The following is a 19,780-nucleotide window of genomic DNA, read 5'->3' on the forward strand; positions in this document are numbered from 1 at the left end:
GCACGACATCTCTAGGCACAGTCGTGGTGAATGCATTCCATGAGAAGCCTAGTAGACCTTGTAAGTGCAATGGTTGACAATGTGAAATTTGTTTATGGCGTCTTGCATTTGTTCTTTTGTTTGGAAACGTTGGCCAACATATAGTGTTCCAAGTGGATACACAACCATTTCACGTTCCAACAAATGGCTATACTCAGTGTCTTGTTGGATTTCATTAGGAAAGTCTAAAAAGTGTGGAGGTGGGTTGTGTATGGGTACTGGTTCTAGTGGTGGATTATTTGGAACTGGGAGGCTTTCTTCTTCATCATCATCTTGATGTTCAGAGAGGATTGTGTCCTCACTAAAAGGATCAAAGACATTTTCTGTTGGGAGACCAACAAGAAGATGATCTTCGATGTTAGTTTGAACATTGGGTTGAGAGGCAGAAGGTGTAGCTTGGTCAAATGGCTGAAAAGGTATTTGATTAAGGTCCATGAATGGACAAGTTAAAAGTTGTGTGTATGACTCAATGTCGTGGTCGGAGGGAATATCATAAGAAGGGCCAGATGGGTTAGTGTTTCGGTAACTTTGGTAAATTTCATAAGGTGAAAGTGAAGGTGAAACTTGTGGTGGATGTGATTCAATTGTAGTAAAAGTAGCATATAATTTAATACCTGATTGAAGTTCATTAGAATCGTGAACATTGAAAAATGTCTCAATGTCTTCATCATCAGTCGACTCAACACAAGTGTAGTTACTAACCCCTGGGCCAAGTCTAATAGGGTAGCAAAACTGTATGCTAGCCACCCTCTCAGAATCTTGTTGGTGTAACTTTGTGTGGATGACTCTCTGTAGCCTTTTAGAGTAATTCCCCTCTAAATACGAACTAATTTTGCAGATGGGGAGGAGAAGGTGACTCCTTCATTCGGACATTGGTTAATGAAACCATCTGAGTGAACAATAACGTAGATTGGAGAAGTCATTTTATGAAGGGTTGAAAGAAAATGAACGTGATTCAGAGGAAAGACTTAGTAGGGGTAGAGGGAACGAATGAAGGAGTGAAGGTAAGGTGAAGGTGAATGAAGAGAATGAAGGGTAGAGGGCGTATTTATAATAGAAGCATTGGATTCCTTGGGCCCACGCATCAATAGCCCAGAACGGGCCGTTCCAAAACCAGAACGGCCCGTTCCAAACTACTAAAAAGGCCTAAAACCCTAGTTTGGAACGGGTCTTTCCAACATTAAGGTTAAGAGTTAAAACTCAACTCTAGAACGGCCGTTCTAGTTTAAGAACGGCTCGTTCTAGTTTAAGAACGGGTCATTCCAGATGCAAAATTAACACACGATGAGTGCAAGCAAAACGGGTCATTCTGGCTTAAGAACGAGTCGTTCCAGATGCAAAATTAACACATGACCTAAACCTAAAACGCAAAAAATAAAATAAAATAATATATATATATATAACACTGCTCAGAATTCGGTTCTCTAAGAACCGAATTCCTGCAGCAAAAATGACCACGACTTGCAATGAATAAGCTCAGAATTCGGTTCTCCGGAAACCAAATTCTAAGTTTAAACAGTAAACAATGCTAGTTTTATAAATAAATTAGCACGGATGTTATTTTAGTAAAAAAAATTTAAAATAATATTATGTCAGTAAAAAATTTGAATCCTAACCTTCTCAAGAGTTCCCAACAGCAACTTGTTTCTGAAATCCCTTGTCCTCGTCACGTGAGCTCTACCAATCCCAACCCGCTGGAGCAACGCCGTCTTCCGCTCTGCCGGAAGAAGCCACCTCCGTTCCACGAAAGCGGCGCTGCCACCACCGCCACTGTCCCTCTTCTTTTTCCTCTTTGGGGCATTGCTAGAACCACCCACTTCAGCAAACTTCCTCAGCAGTTCATCGGAACTTTTCTTGGTCACGTGCTGAACCTTCTTTGCATCATCCCCTATGGCAGCGTCCACATCCATAACGCGTGGAGACAGAGCTAGCTAAGAAAATTTAGAAATTCAGAATGACATATGATTGTGAATTTTGGTGATTTTATTGTGAGAGAATGTTGTTGAAATTGGACCGTTGCGGGAACCAATTGAAATTTGAAATGAAATGATTGTGATTTGTGGGAGAGAAGAAAATAGAGCCGTTGGGGGGTGTTAATTGGGGTTAATTATTTCACAATATGGATCTTAATGAAGTGAGATTGTGCATGTGTACCTGTGTACTGTGCATAGCATGTGATTTGCAGAGAGCAATGATACAAAAATACCAACCTAATAATAATAATATAATGTTATTAATATGAATATATACTTGGTGCTTAGTGGTGTTAAGTTAAAAAAAATTCAATCTTAAAACGATTTTAAAAAAAAGTTATTTATGTTTCGATTAATGAAATTCTTCTCGCTTACATATTCTCAAATAACTTTTTTTAACTTATTTTTGTTAGTCTTAATTCTCTTATATCCCTAAATCCAACAATTATCTTCTCCTTCCTCTTACATTGTTTAACACCTCTTCCAACTCTTACGTTGTCTGATTCTCTACGCCAAAGGTTATTTACATATGAGGTTAGCATTCCATTTTTTATTTTTCATTTTTAAGTTCTTAAATGGCCCAACAATTACACATTGTTCATATTTATTTTATTTTTATAATTTAAGCGACCCATTTCTCTAATCCTGTAATTCTAAAGTTTTTACTGAATGGGTATTATGAACAATGTCGTATCCATATTTATATTTTTATTTTATTAAAAATACGTATAAAATATAGCTCATGTTATGAATAATAATTAGTGGCTTAATTAGTGGATGTCAATATTCATTATCAATCATTACCATTTATATTTCCGTTATGTATTATTTCCTTTATTGTGTAATTGTTCAGTTACCACATGTACTTATAAATAGGTTACTTCTCTCCTAAAGATAATACACCAGTCAGAATTTTTTCTCTATCTTATACTGTCTTATTTCTTCTCTATACTTTTTCTTCTTTTTATAACACGTTATCAGCACGATAGTCTTTTATCTATTGGTCTTGTAATTACAAGAGAAAGCTGTGAAGATTTTTTTTCAAGAAGGTCATATTTTTCAAGACAAATATTTTAAGGTTAGTTATTCATCTTTTATAATAAGAACTTTATCAAATATTTATATTGTTTACATTATTATGAATCAAAGTAGTCTTGAAGACATTATAGTAGTCCTGAAGACACTATGAAATAAAGAAATTCTTCATACATTTTTGAAAGAAGACATTATCAAAGAAGAATGTTTAAACTCTATTATTTTATTAATTTATTTATTTTTCACCAGAAGTGAGAAAAATCCATGTTTTATTGATGCGATACATTCTACATATTACATACATTTATTTTGCCTAATATATATGGAATGATGAATATATTTATTCTGCCTAATAATATTATCATTATGACACATTTTCTGTTCATGTTATCAATTTAAATATTCTGTAATAAATTTTTTTTTTATGTCATGTCAATATATATATATATATACTATATATTTTATTTATTTTTTGCGATAATATATATTAAATTAGAGACGATTTGATTTCCATAATTAAAGCAGTATTAATTTATAAATTTATGGGTATTTATGATTCCTTTATTATTATTATTTTTTTCCCTAATTTTGTCTCTCTTTTATGATAGTATTGAACATGTCAAATATTGCGAAACTCGAATTTGTTGCTCTTGACATTACGGGAAAGAATTATTTATCTTGGATATTAGATGCTGAAATACATTTAGATGCAATGGGTCTTGGAGACTCTATTAAAGAAGAAAACAAAGCATCTAACCAAGATAAGGCTAAAGCTATGATTTTTCTTCGTCATCACCTTCATGAAGGGTTAAAAGCTGAATATCTTACCATAAAAGACCCACTTGTTCTTTGGAATAATTTAAAAGAAAGATATGACCACCAAAAAACTGTGATTCTCCCAAAAGCTCGTTATGATTGGATGCATTTACGGTTACAAGATTTTAAATCTGTAAGTGAATATAATTCTGCAATATTTAGAATTACTTCTAAATTGAAATTGTGTGGAAAAAAAAATTAATGATGAAGATATGTTAGAAAAAACATTCTCCACTTTTTATGCATCGAATGTGCTCCTGCAGCAGCAATATCGAGAAAAAGGGTTTAAGAAATATGCTGAATTAATTTCCTGCCTCCTTGTGGCTGAGCAAAATAATGAGCTTTTATTAAAAAATCATGAGGTTCGACCAACTGGCTCTGCTCCATTCCCAGAAGTGAATGTTGCAACCCATGATAAAGAAACTAGTGGTCAAGGCTATGGTCACAACCGTGGAAATAATTGTGGCCGTGGTCGTGGCCGTGGTCATGGTCGTGGTCGTGGTAGTAAAGGCGGTCGTGGTCATGTTTATTGTAACACCCCAATTTTCAAAAAGGTTATTATTATTATTATTATTATTATTAGATGGTATTTGGTCATAATTATTTTAATAATTATAGAGGAATATTATTTTGTACGTTTTAAATAATTATTATTTTGGACAATTATTTTGTACGTATTAAATAAGTATTTTTATTAGCATTTTTAAATAAATATTTATATGTTTTAAGAGAAGGTTGATTTTATATGATATTTTGTTATTGAAATTATATTATTATATTTAGGGTCAGAAATATATTATTATTATAGAGAAAAAATATTTTATAATATACATGTATTTATTTTATTTAATTATTTTGAGGAAAATTAGAAGTGGGTTAGAAGAGAAGGAAAATGGGTTGGGTTGACCCAGTCCAATAGATTAATTTTAAGAAAGGAGTCAGGTGGTGTTAACCCTATCTGCCTCATTTGCGTTCTGAAGGGTTAGGGAAAAAAAGAGGAGAAACAAAGAGCTCTAATGAAGAGTACTCAGGAACGATCTTAGATCACACCAAGACCATTCATCTTCTGCTCATCCAGGTACGGGGGAGATGGGTTTCTTCATATGTGAATATAGGGGTGTTCGGGTAGTGAGGGCAATCCTTAAGTCCCTCTAGGAACTCTATTTAAAATTCTGAGCGATTATCTGTGCAATCGATGTTCTAAATTCTTAATTCATTTGGAAGAACTTATTTCTTGAATTGTCTTTGAATTCCATTGGGGCTTTCTTGTTAATTCTTTATCCTTAAATTTGATGACTTGAATTTTATGTGTTAAGAAGAGTTTAGATTTTTTTTTGTAAAACCAATGGAAACCAATTTTTGAGGCTTGAGATGTGTATGGATTGATTTGGAACGTATGAAGAATATAAATGGAGTTAAACTGAACCAACGGGGTGTAGAAGTAGTGAAAATTGGTAAAAAACTTGTTGAAACTCGTAAAACGCAGGTTTAATTTCACAGAGGGGAGTCTGGGCAGAGATTTGGGCGCTCAGCGCCAGTTTTGGGCGTCGGGCGTCGGGACCCCGACATACGTTTGTAATTTTGCGATATCTTTCTGTGTAGTTATCCAAATCGAGTGTCGTTTGTTTTGTTAGAAACTAGACATCTGGGGCTACCATTTAGACACAAGAATCGTGTAAAAATATTAATATTTGATCAAGTTATGTGAGTTGCAATTTGAGCCTTCCAATCTGTGTGCGAACCACAACATCAATTTTTGTGAGCCCTGAATGGTAACCTAAACGACTTTATTAGGATTTGTGTTCTTCATGAAAGTTGTAGATATTGATGTTAGGATTCTAATGAAGTTGGGATCACTTAGAAAGGATATGTATATCTCGAGTTATGGTTAAATTATTAACTGAATGTCATAGATATTGTGATGTGTGTGAAGAATTATGTGAAATTTGTGGTCTATGATGTTGATAACTTAATGATAGGTACCTAGCATGTGAGGATGATATTGCATGGATTGTTATTGACATGTGATGATGTTATATAATGGAGATGCATTAATTATGAGTTACGTGGGATGCATGAGTTGCATGAGACTTATGAGTTGCATGTGGTGCTTGAGAAGCCAGACGTGGCTATATTGCATTGGACCTTGGGCCCAGAGAGGGGTTGAGACAGGGGGACCATGACGGGAGGCATTCCATGCATGGGCCGTGGGGTGTTTAACTGCGCAGCTCACTGGCCACAGAGGGTTTAACGGTGGGTGGATTGCCTTTGCACGGGCCGCTGGGTGTTTAACCGTGCAACATACCGGCCCTGGGAGGGTGTGAGAACGGTATGCCCGCATTGGCAACAACTAAGGGAATTGACGAGGTACGCCCATTGTGCGGAGTGCCAAGTTGAGACTCTTAGGAGAGGAGATGTGTATGAGCATATAGTGAGCATGTGTATGAAAGCTTGTATGATTAAAAAAAAATGATGTTTGGTAATTATATGAGATGTATTTGTTATTTATAGTTAATGATGATATTTTGGTGCACGGTGTGGGGTGGGAATTGGGTAGCTCTATGTTCATATATGATGTTATCTATCTCTCACCGTCCTGTTTTTATGTGGTTTTCTTTTAGGTGAAGATGAAGGCACTCATAGTGTTGAGTTCTAAAGGGAAAGGGTTCTGCTCTGATAGGATGTGACATTGGGGCATGAATTTAGGATGCTTTAGTTATGAATTTTTATTTGTCGTTTGAGGAGACTTATTTTTAGGAGTTTTATATTCACCTTATATTTGTAAATTCTGGATCCCTTTCATTTTTCTTTAGAGACCTTGATAATTTTCTTTTAAGAGTAAAACTTTATTATCATTATTATTATTATTTCTATTTATTTCAAGACTTGTGAACCTATGAGTTTTTATTAAAATATGTGGACCCTTCTTGATGTTATATTTATTGAATTATTCTTATTGTTGTTACTTATCTATTATGGGGTAGAAGGGTGTCACATTTATGAGGTAAAAAACAATTTTTCACACCAGAAGTGGAAAAATAATGGGAAAAATAAGAAGGAAATGGATGGACATGGTAACAAACACGAGAAAAACAAATGTTATCATTGTGGTGCCAATGGTCACTGGTCACATACTTGTCGTACACCAAAGCATCTTGTTGAACTTTACCAAGAATCAATTAATAAGAAGAAAAACATAGAGACACATTTTGCTCAAGAAGACGGTGATTCAGATTATGGTCATATGGATGCTACTCACTTGGATGTTGCTGATTTCTTTGCTGATCCAAATGGAAAAATTGATCACCTTATTGGTGATGGGAGTGTTCAGAAATAATTTTTTTCGATATTTTATTTATTGGATTTTGGGTATTTCTTATGTTTTGATGTTATTGGATTATGAATTTTTTTTTAATATACAAATTATTGTTAAATTTTTTTTCCATAAATTATTGTCTTCTTGTCTTTTATCATATTGTTTATTTACAATTTTTTTTAATTTTATGAAGAATGGATATTGACCATAGCATCAATATTGAAGATATGTGTCTCGCTGATAGTGCAACGACTCACACAATTCTCAAGAATAATAAATTCTTTTCAAATTTAGTGATGCAAGAAATCAAAGTTAGTACCATATCTGGTACTAAAAATATAATTGAAGGCTCCGGAAGAGCTAATATATTGTTATCGGGAGGAACGAAGTTGCATATTAAAAATGCATTATATTCTTCTAAGTCTTATAGAAACTTATTAAGTTTCAAGGATATTCGTTTAAATGGGTTTCATATTGAAACAAACAATGAAGGGAATGTAGAATATCTTTATATCACGAAAATTCACTTGAATAAAAATGAAGTATTGGAAAAATTACCTGCTTTCTCTTATGGACTGTATTGCACGTATGTTAATACAGTTGAAACAAATATTATTGTAAACCAAAAGTTTACAAATCAAAATAAATTTGAGGTTTGGCATGATCGATTGGGTCATCCTGGGACTATCATGATGCGAAAAATAATTGAAAATTCATGCGGACATTTATTGAAGAGCCGGGAGATTCTTCAATCAAATATTTTTTCATGTACCACTTGTTCCCAAGGAAAGTTAATAATTAGACCATCACCAGCAAAAATTGGGCATGAATCTATCTTATTTTTAGAACGAATACAAGGTGATATTTGTGGACCAATACACCCCCCATGTGGACCATTTAGATATTTTATGGTTTTAATTGATGCATCAACAAGATGGTCACATGTTTGTTTATTATCAACTCGCAATCAGGCGTTTGCGAGATTATTAGCTCAACTAATTAGATTAAGAGCTCATTTTCCTGATTATCCAATTAAGAAAATTTGTTTGGATAATTCTGGTGAATTCACATCTCATGCTTTTAATGAGTATTGTATGTCCATTGGAATTGATATTGAACATCTAGTAGCACATGTTCATACACAAAATGGACTTGCAGAATCATTTATCGAACGTTTAAAACTAATTTCAAGACCATTACTTATGAGATCAAAACTTCCAATGTCAACTTGGGGGCATGCAATCTTACATGCCGCAATATTAATTCGCATCAGACCAACAAGTTATCATAAATTCTCTCCTTTATAGTTGGTTTTTGGTGAGCAACCCAATATTTCTCATTTGAGAATCTTTGGGTGTGTTGTATATGTTCCAATTGCCCCCCTCAAAGAACTAAAATGGGTCCTCAAAGAAGGTTGGGAATATATGTTGGGTATGAATCTCCATCTATAATAAAATATCTTGAACCATTAATAGGAGATTTATTTATGGCTAGGTTTGCTTATTGCCATTTTAATGAGTTGATTTTCCCAACATTAGGGGGAGAACAAAAATAGTTGGAAAAAGATATTAGTTGGAATGAATTATCACTATCTCATCTTGATCCTCTTACAAAACAATGTGTATTAGAAGTTCAAAAGATAATTCATTGGCAAAATCTAGCCAACCAATTACCAAATGTATTCACAGATCCAAAAAGGGTGACTAAGTCATATGTACCAGCAGCTAATGCTCCAATAAGAGTCGAAGTCCCTGTTGGACAATTTAATACTACAAACGAGTCATAAATACGCCTGAAGCGTGGTAGACCAATTGGTTCCAAGGATAAGAATCCTCAAATAAAAAAAGGAGCTAAATAGAAAAATGACCAAATTGAGGATATAAAAACTCAAAAAGATTCCTTTGACATAACTCATATTCCAGTTCCAGAAGAAACTCAGGTACCTGAAATTATTGAAAATGAAGAGATCTCAATAACTTATGTCATGAATGAAATACAATGGAATCGAAACAATGTCAATATTGATGACGTGTTCGCATATAATATAGTGTTAAAAGAAATAAATGATATTGAGGATCAAGAACCAAAGTCCATCAACGATTTTCGACAAAGAAATGATTGGCCAAAATGGAAAGATGCAATTGAGGCAGAATTAGACTCACTTGTTAAGCGAAAAAGTTTTTGGACCAGTACTACGTACACCAAAAGGTGTAAAACTAATTGGATACAAATGGGTTTTTGTGCAAAAATGAAATGAAAATGGTGAAATTGTGAAATACAAAGCAAGACTAGTTGCTCAAGGTTTTTCACAAAGACTCGATATTGATTTTGAAGAGACATATTCACCTGTAGTGGATGCAAGTACTTTTCGATATTTAATTAGTTTGGTTGTACATGAAAAACTTAATTTACATCTAATGGATGTAGTTACAGCATATTTATATGGCTCTCTTGATGCTGACATTTATATGAAACTCCCAGAAGGATTTAATTTGCCTAACGATGCAATTTCTAGAGAAGATTATTTGATTAAATTAAATAAGTCCCTATATGGGCTAAAGCAATCAGATCGTATGTGGTATAATCGATTAAGTGAATACTTGTTACAAGATAGATATAAAAATGATCCAATTTTTCTGTGTATATTTATAAAAAGATCTGAAAATGGATTTGTCATAATTGTAATTTATGTAGATGACATAAACATTATTGGAACTCTTGAAGAGCTTTCAAAGGCAATAGATTGCTTAAAGAAAGAATTTGAAATGAAGGATCTAGGAAGGACAAAGTTTTGTCTAGGACTGCAAGTTGAATACTTAGAAAATGGAATTCTTGTGCATCAAGAAGCTTATATAACAAAGGTGCTTGAAAGGTTTTATATGGACAAATCACATCCATTGTGCACTCCCATGGTTGTAATATCTTTAGGTGTTAACAAAGATTCATTTAGACCCCAAGAAAAGGATGAAGAAATACTTGGTCCCGAAGTACCATATCTTAGTGCTATAGGAGCACTAATGTACCTTGCTAATTATACACAACCTGATATAGCATTTGCTATTAATTTGTTAGCATGATATAGTTCTTCACCTACACGAAGACATTGGAATGGAGTTAAACAAATCCTTCGTTATCTTAGAGGTACAATAGATATGGGGTTATTATATTCAAATGTTCCCAAACCAGAACTAAATGGTTGTGCAGATGCAGGTTATTTGTCAGATCCTCATAATGGTAAATCACAAACAGGATATTTGTTCATAAGTGTTGGTACAGCCATTTCATGGCGATCTGTAAAACAAACCATATCAGCCACTTCATCTAATCATGCTAAACTTTTAGCATTACATGAGGCAAGTCGTGAATGTGTTTGGCTAAGATTTGTGATTCAACACATACGGGAAACTTGTGGTTTATCTTCTGGAAAAATGACATCGACAATTATATATGAAGCTAATGTTGCATGTATTGTACAATTGAAAGATTGATACATAGAGGGAGATAGAACAAAGCATATTCTACCAAAATTCTTTTTTACGTACTCATGATCTTCAAAGGAATGTTGATATAAATGTTCAACAAGTCCGCTCAAGTGACAACCTAGCAGATCTCTTTACAAAGTCACATCTAAGAAAATTTTTTGAACAGTTGATACACAAGATTGGACTCTGTCGTCTTAAAGATTGTATGCATAAGGGGGAGAAATAAATATTTATGAATGATGTACTCTTTTTCCTTCACTAGGTTCTTATCCCACAGGGTTTTTCCTAGTAAGGTTTTAACGAGGCACATTCTAAATATTGGACATCCAAGGGGAAGTGTTATGAATAATAATTAGTGGCTTAATTAGTGGATGCCAATATTCATTATCAATCATTACCATTTATATTTCCTTTATGTATTATTTCTTTTATTGTGTAATTGTTCAGTTACCACATGTACTTATAAATAGGTTACTCCTCTCTTAAAGATAATACACCAGTCAAAATCTTTTCTCTATCTCATACTATCTTATTTCTTCTCTCTACTTTTTCTTCCTTTTATAACAACTCACAATTTTTAAGAACCTACGTTTTGAGAAGTGTTTATATAAGTATGTGTTGTTTGAGAAGTGTCTATACTCTAGTAAGAAGTTTTAATAAGCAATGTTCCTTAATAAAAAGTGAAATAAGAGCCTTTGGATGTGCTCTAAATACCTTCTTATAGTCCCTTATTTTACTTACGTATGTTTCCCACATTCACTCTCTTATACTCAATAAATTATTAGATAGCTTAAAATTATCAAATATTCATTATATCATTCAATTACATATACATATGCATTTATGTTTTTAAATTTATATATAAAAAAATTAATAACACTTAATTAAACACCATATATGATGAATTTAATTAAGTGTTATTAATTTTTTTTATAAAGTTAAAAATATAAATGTATATATAATGAATATTTGATAATTTTAAATTATGTGGTTTAAGTATTGAACTGAATTATACTCCTATAATCTATCTTCTAAATTCCACTCTACTCATGAATCATACCAAAACAAAGATTTATATATTATCCGAATCCACTCTCTATAAATTTACCTTGATAACTACCTCATGGGTGTCCTTTATCAATGCAATCAAGAGGTTGGTCTTTTGGGGTAGCCTAAGGAACATGCTGCATCTGAATCTAACACCAATGACAACCTGAGCGCGATCAAGATGGACAATCGTTCATGGGACATCAATTTTTTTCAATTTATATAAATATAAAAGTAAAATTTACATAATTAAATTATATAAAAAAAATTATTATATAAAGATAAATTAATCAATAACAATTAATCAATTGATATGTAATATTTCTATTTTTTGATAAAAAATATATTTGTAATTTTTGAAAAATAAATCGATGATGTCAAATATAAAACGAAAAGTGTAATATATAATATAATATATTATTGAATTATTTTCTTTAATTTCTTTTATTGTTATTGTTAATAAATAAGGATTACCTTAAAATTTCTCTTTTATATTATATATATATATATATATATATATATATATATATATATAATTTTTTGATTTTTTCTTTATTATTTTAATTGTGATCTCTTATATTCTATTAAAATCTTTTAATTAAATTGAAAAGTTCTATTTGTTAATCATGAAAAATTTCTTGTGACGTGTCATAATTATTAATTTTTTTCTTCCATTACAACAAAAATTGAGAGTTTAATGTGAAGGTTTAAAAATAAGAAATCAAATACTATTGTTTTATCTCATTGTCATTTACTTATCAAAGGCCCATAATTTGAATCATAGATTATAATTTAATTTTTTTGTCTATACTTGTCTAATTGTTTGAGTTTAAACATGTTGTATAGAAAATAACCATCTAATCATCTAAAATGAAAAAGAAATAAACAAATTGATATTGATTATCAAAATAGTGTTTTTGATAATCTTTTATTAAACATCCTATAATTTTTATTTGAAATGATGCAAATTTAGATAACTTATACTCCAAAGCTAAAAATTTTGAAAATGAAAAACTATATAAAAATAATAAAGAATCTAAAATTTAAGTTGAAAATAATATAAATGAAGATGTTTATTATAATGAAAATGAATATTTATTGATAAAAATTAACATATTTACACTAATTAATTTAGTTGGTATATTTCATTAAACACTTACGATCTAATAATACGAAATAACCTTAAAAATTATTTACAAGATAAATTACTTAAAAAAATGATATCTAAATAAAATATGTCTATTATGAATAATTCTAAAAATACTTTTAGTATCTTAATAATTTTACACAAAAAATATTTAAATAATTGAAAGGATCATATTTTTTTATTTGTATAAGATCTTACAAAAATTGAAGAACAGCCCAGAATAACATGGAATATTATGGTGAATGCACTAATCCAAAAACAACTTTCCACTTTACAAGAGTGGGGATTAATTAAACTTTATATTGAAAAATTGTTCCTATAATTTCTTTTCTTTTCGCAGGTATTTTTGGGGTTTGAAGCCAACGAAACAGGTGAGAGAAGAGGAAAAAAAGAAGAACATAACTATTAAGTGTAATAGACTAGTAACTGGTTATTATTGTCAATAAGGGGATGTAGCTCAAATGGTAGAGCGCTCGCTTTGCATGCGAGAGGCACGGGGTTCGATCCCCCGCATCTCCAAATCTTTTTGATTATTGGTATTGTGTTGCAGTTGTGGTTGTTTTTGTTAAAAAAATTTTGTGTGCATTTGCTTTTCATAAAGGATTCAATTTAAATACATGAGTTTAATAATTATACAAAGTAAGTTTAATTGAATTAAACAGTTAATTAATTAAAAATTATTTTTGGTAACATTTTTTTTAACATAACTATTATAAAATTAATAAATTATTTAGGATAGTTTTTATTTAAATGATAATGTATAAAAAAAAATGTACTCTTGATGCATTGTGCATGTATATTTATTTGAATATTAAACTCTTAGGTGAAACTAGTGTAATATCTTGACTTTTGTAAATAAAATAAAATAAATGTTTAATAAAATATTTATATTTTTTGACTTAATTAATTGAATTAGTATTATAATTAAAATATGAATTAAATAAGTTTTTTAAATATAAGGTAAATTTATTTTTTATCTCTCAAATTTAAAACTATTTTTTTAGTCTTGTAATTTTCAAAAATTTTGTTTTAATCCTTCAATTCACTAATAACATATCTAAAAGTGACAAAGTGAGATAATTATGTAACATTAGTTTAATGTGATAGTTTCACTAACAAAAAAGATTCTATATATACAACAGTATTTGACAAATTTTCTAACAAAATTTGTGTACAATGATTAAAACAAAATTTTTTAAAATTACAATGACTAAAAATAAATTTATCTTAAATTTGATAGACTAAAAACATATTTAAGCCTTAAAATATCTTTATCTAATAAAATAAAAGAAAAAGGTTGTAGGTGGAGAGAGGAAATTTGAGTTGGACCCTAATGTAACTCCACTACTCTGTACAGATGATGATTGCACATAATCCTCAATATGATCTAGTGGCGAGCTATCAAGCTTGAACTATACCTCTCATAATATGGATCATAAATAGTGTTGTTGTAGCGGATCATAATATTATTGTGGAGGTTCATATTGCTAACCAAAGTATGAAACATAATATTGTTGTTGTGGAGAATCGTAATAAGTTCCAACAATATTACCATGAACCACTAATTGTTGGACTAAGGAGTTCAACTTAGTCAAAACATAATCCACAAGTATCTAACAATAGTAACAAGTCTAAAATCAAAATTTAAAACAGAATCAAGACTAACAATACTAAACAAAATAAATTGATAAAAGTCAATACAAAAAGTAAAAAGTTAACTGTAAAGTCAATATCTAATAAAGAGAACCTATAATATGTGAAACACTACCAAATGAATCTTTACAAGACTACTAAAAACTCATTTAATATCAAATTTCCTATGAGACTAAAAAAAGAGGAATCATACTCAATGCTCATATAGAGCATACGTCTAAGAAGTACCTCCTCTATAGAAGCCTCCTAACCATGGACCTAGTTAAAGGTCCAATGACCTTCAAGTGTGAGCTTCCTATGGATGGTCCTCCATTAACCTTCACCCTTCTTGGTTTTATCTCTTTCAAAAGAAACCTTGGGAAGTAGATTTTCATCGGTTCTAAGCTTTAGAAAACTCAATTCTCAAGGATTTTAACCCATTAAGGATAGTTTGGAATCTTCCAAACATCTCATCAATGGTTTTATTCTTCTTCATAGAGAGCAACTCATAGTGCCTCTAAAGAGTGGCAACTCATATGAGCCTATCATCTTCAATACCCTCATGTCTTTAGTACTTTCATGAGTTACCTTAATAACTTCCCACATTTCTTTGGCAATTTTGTAGCTACAAAATTTATTGTACTCTATTTTAGACAAAGAGGAAGCCAAAATGTATCTAGATTTGGTGTTGGGTTGTAAGGTGTTATAGTCATCCTGGGTGTATTCTCTCTCTGCCTTAGTTACTTCAACATCACTTATTATGATGATCTTCCAAAGATGATATTTGGTGGGCTTGATGAACATCTTCATCCTGTTTTTCCAATATGGATTGTCTTCTTCATTAAAGGCTGGTGTCGTTGTAAGAGAAGCTCTTTCAAGTAGGTGTTGACCTTCACAACTTCCCATTTTATGATATTTTTCTTTAGCATGGTTAAATGCTCAACCTTGTCAAAGGCTGAGCTTTGATACTAAACTATGGAGAAAAGAAAGACATTAGAAGGGGGTTTGAATAGTGTTAATCAAAAACTCACTTTTTCAAAATAACAAAGTAGTATCAAAACTTTAAGAGTGTGAATGAAGAGTTAAGTAAAAAGAATATAATATTTTATACTAGTTTGTCTCAATCACTGAGACTAAATTTAGTTCTTGATCAACCCGATCAAGTTTCATTATCTTTAATAAAGATACAAATATTCTTTCACGAGCCATTTTTGACTCAACCTAAGTGTTCTCTGACCTGTCTCTTTAATCAACAACCCAAGTAGTCTTTCAATAAAAAACCTCTCAAAGCTTCAACAAACAAGTATTATTATACAACACTACTAAAAAAATTAAAATTTGTGACGGATAAAATGTCATCACTAATAGTGACGACTTTTGTGACGAAAATTTTATTTTTATGACGGACTACTTATTTTTAGAGTTTGTGACGGATTTTGTGACGGAAAATTTTTCGTCTCTAACAATTCCGTCACAAACGGGGTCACTAATAAAAAAAAAATTGCGACGGATTTAGTGACGGATTTTGATTCCTCTCTAAATATTTCGTCACAAATTCCGTCACAATCTGTGAGGGATTATGTATCCCTCTCAAAATAGAAAATTTTATTGTACAATTATTATATTTAAGAATTATGTATAAATAAAAAATATTTTGCTAAAAAAATAATTAAAAAATTATGAAACTAAAATATTTTTTTCATCAAAAGATTAAAAATTAAAACATAAGAAATGAATTAATTTAAATAATAAGTGAAGTATAAGAAATTAAAATATGAATTAGGAAAAAACTTTTAATTTAAAAATACTTATGAAATTATAAAAAGACAATATTATTTTGCATTTTAACTAAAAAAGCTAAAAATAAATATATTAAAGTATATTTATAAATTATATATAATTATATATAACTATATATATATAGTTATATATATATATAGATATATATATATATATATATATATATATAATGGTTGACGCTAGAAAATTCATTGTGCTTGATCATTTAATAAAAGTACAATTAATTCTATCAATAAATATATAAAAATATTATCATCATACTTTATAATATACTTAAATGGAATAATTTAATATATATTATATAATTAATAAAAGGTGAAAAAAAAAATATATATATATATATATAATTAATTATAAAGTGTATTATATATATTATATAATACACTTTATAATTAATACTTGTATATTAGAAAAAAAGGTGGAAATAATATATATTATATAATTAATAAATCTGGAATAATTTAATTATTTTTTATTTAAAAATTCATAAAAATAAAAAATTAGGATTTTGTGACGGAATTGAATCCCTCACAATTTGTGACGGATTCTGTGACGGAAAATTTTTAAAAATTGTATCCCGTCACAAATTCCGTCACAATTTGTGAGGGATTATGTATCCCTCTCAAAATATAAAATTTTATTGCATAATTATTATATTTAAGAATTATGTATATATAAAAAATATTTTGCTAAAAAAATAATTAAAAAATTATGAAACTAAAATATTTTTTCATCAAAAGACAATATTAATTTGCATTTTAACTAAAAAGTTAAAAATAAATATAAGAAAGTATATTTATAAATTATATATAATTATATAACTATATATATATATATATATAATGGTTGATGCTAGAAAATTCATTGTACTTGATCATTTAATAAAAAGTACAATTAAGTCTATCAATAAATATATACAAATATTATCATCATACTTTATAATACACTTAAATGGAATAATTTAATATATATTATATAATTAATAAAAGGTAAAAATATATATATAATTAATTATAAAGTGTATTATATATATATTATATAATACACTTTATAATTAACACTTGTATATTAGAAAAAAAGTGAAAATAATATCTATTATATAATTAATAAATCTGATATAAGTTAATTATTTTTTAATTAAAAATTTATAAAAATAAAAAATTAAGATTTTGTGACGGATTTTGAATCCCTCACAATTTGTGACGGATTCTATGACGGAATATTTTTAAAAATTGTATTCCGTCACAAATTTCGTCACAATCTGTGAGGGATTACATATCCCTCTCAAAATAGAAAATTTTACTGCACAATTATTATATTTAAGAATTCTGTATAAATAAATCATATTTTGCTAAAAAAATAATTAAAAAATTATGAAACTAAAATATTTTTTTCATCAAAAGATTAAAAATTAAAACATGAGAAATTAATTAATTTAAATAATAAGTTGTCATTTTGAAGTATAAGAAATTAAAATATGAATTAGGAAAAAACTTTTAATTTAAAAATACTTATGAAATTATAAAAAATACAATATTAATTTCCATTTTAACTAAAAAACTAAAAATAAATATATAAAAGTATATTTATAAATGATATATAATTATATATATATATATATATATAATGGTTGACGCTAGAAAATTCATTGTGTTTGATCATTTAATAAAAAGTACAATTAAGCCTATCAATAAATATATAAAAATATTATCATCATACTTTATAATACACCTAAATGGAATAATTTAATATATATTATATAATTAATAAAAGGTGAAAATATATATATATTAGAAAATATATATATAATTAATTATAAAATGTATTTTATATATTATATAATACACTTTATAATTAATACTTGTATATTAGAAGAAAAAAAAGGTGAAAATAATATATATTTTATAATTATAAATCTGGAATAATTTAATTATTTTTTATTTAAAAATTCGTAAAAATAAAAAATTAGAATTTTGTCATTTGCATTTATTTAAACTTCTTTTAATTTTTATAATTAGTTTAAAAAATATTTATGATAATTTATAATATATAATTTTTATAATAATATATGAAAGTAAAAACACTCGTTAATAAATTAATAAAGATGTGAATCTATTATAGCAGATCAATATCTGTGAATGCAAGTAATGTAAAAATAATATATATATATATATATATATATATATATATATATATATATATATATATATATATATATATATATATATGGTTGATGCTGGAGAATTTATGACGCTTGATTATTATTTTGGATTTAAGTGTAAAATTTATAATTTTATTAAATATTATAAAAAAATCATTATTTATAATATTTTTTATTAATTAAAAAATTAGTTAAAGGATTATAAGTATTGGAATTAAAGTTAAATTTATAAAATCATCTGGTAATCGAATATAAGGTTTTAGTAATTGATTACAAGTTTCACAATCTAAACAACTATTTATTCTTTTCGTTTTTCCTCGTGTAACCGTTTCGAATAAATTGTTTTAATTTTCAAATTATATTTATGCATTACAGTTTCGGAGTCTATTGTCCTTTTCTTTTTGGTGGAGTATATCACACTGAACTCAGTCCGTGCGTATTGGGTAGTTTGGTCCAATCAACATTATTTTTTTGTCTTAATTTTTGGATGACTTAATTATCAAAAGGTTTGATCTTTTCTTTTTATTTTATTTTTTTTGGGAAAATAACGCAAACAAATATAAGTTTAGTTTTTTCTGAAAATTTTTACTTAAGTAGTGTTATGAGAGAAATAAATTTTAAAATATATTTTTCATTTAATTATTTATAAAAATACTTTTATATTCAAATATTTACTAAAAATATACTTTCAATTAAAATATACTTTAAAAATTTTGTTAATTCATTATCATTCATTCACTTGATTAAAAAGTGGTAAAATAAAATTAATTTTTAATTAATTTAATAAAATAAAAATTCTAAAATAAATTATATTATGATTTTAATTATGAATCTATTTTAAATTTATTAGTTTGATGTTTAATGATGTTTGATATTATTGTGATAAAAATTGATATTCTTTCATATTTATATATATATTGTTAAATAAGTACTGAACTGATAAGGTAGCTCAGATGGCTGGAGAAGGAGTGTTAAGGTTAGAATGAGTAGAAGGTAAGGGGTTCGAATCTTACCACTGCCAATTATCTGAAAATTAATAATTAATACTTGTAGAGTAGAAAAAAAAAGTGAAAATAATATATATTGTATAATTAATAAATCTGGAATAATTTAATTGTTTTTTATTTAAAAATTTGTAAAAATAAAAAATTAGGATTTTGTGACGGATTTTGAATCCAGTTTGTGACGAATGCTTTCCCTCACAAATTGCGACGAAAAATTTATTAGTTAGTGACGACATATTTCCGTCACTAATTGTGACGGATTGAATTTTTCCGTCACTAAATATTTTGTGACGCCATTTTTTGTGACGACCCAAAATCCGTCACAAAT

General features: G+C 28.7%; 1 non-coding gene across 1 annotated transcript; it reads left to right on the forward strand.

The window, feature by feature from the left end:
* The first annotated feature begins 13,301 nt into the window (after positions 1 to 13,301).
* On the forward strand, positions 13,302 to 13,374 carry TRNAA-UGC (transfer RNA alanine (anticodon UGC)). The gene has a single exon. It is a non-coding gene; the product is annotated as a tRNA-Ala (tRNA).
* Positions 13,375 to 19,780: the final 6,406 nt, after the last annotated feature.

Source organism: Cajanus cajan, chromosome 7, assembly GCF_000230855.2.
Source record: "Cajanus cajan strain Asha chromosome 7, NIPB_CcT2T_4, whole genome shotgun sequence".
Classification (NCBI taxonomy): Eukaryota; Viridiplantae; Streptophyta; class Magnoliopsida; order Fabales; family Fabaceae; genus Cajanus; species Cajanus cajan.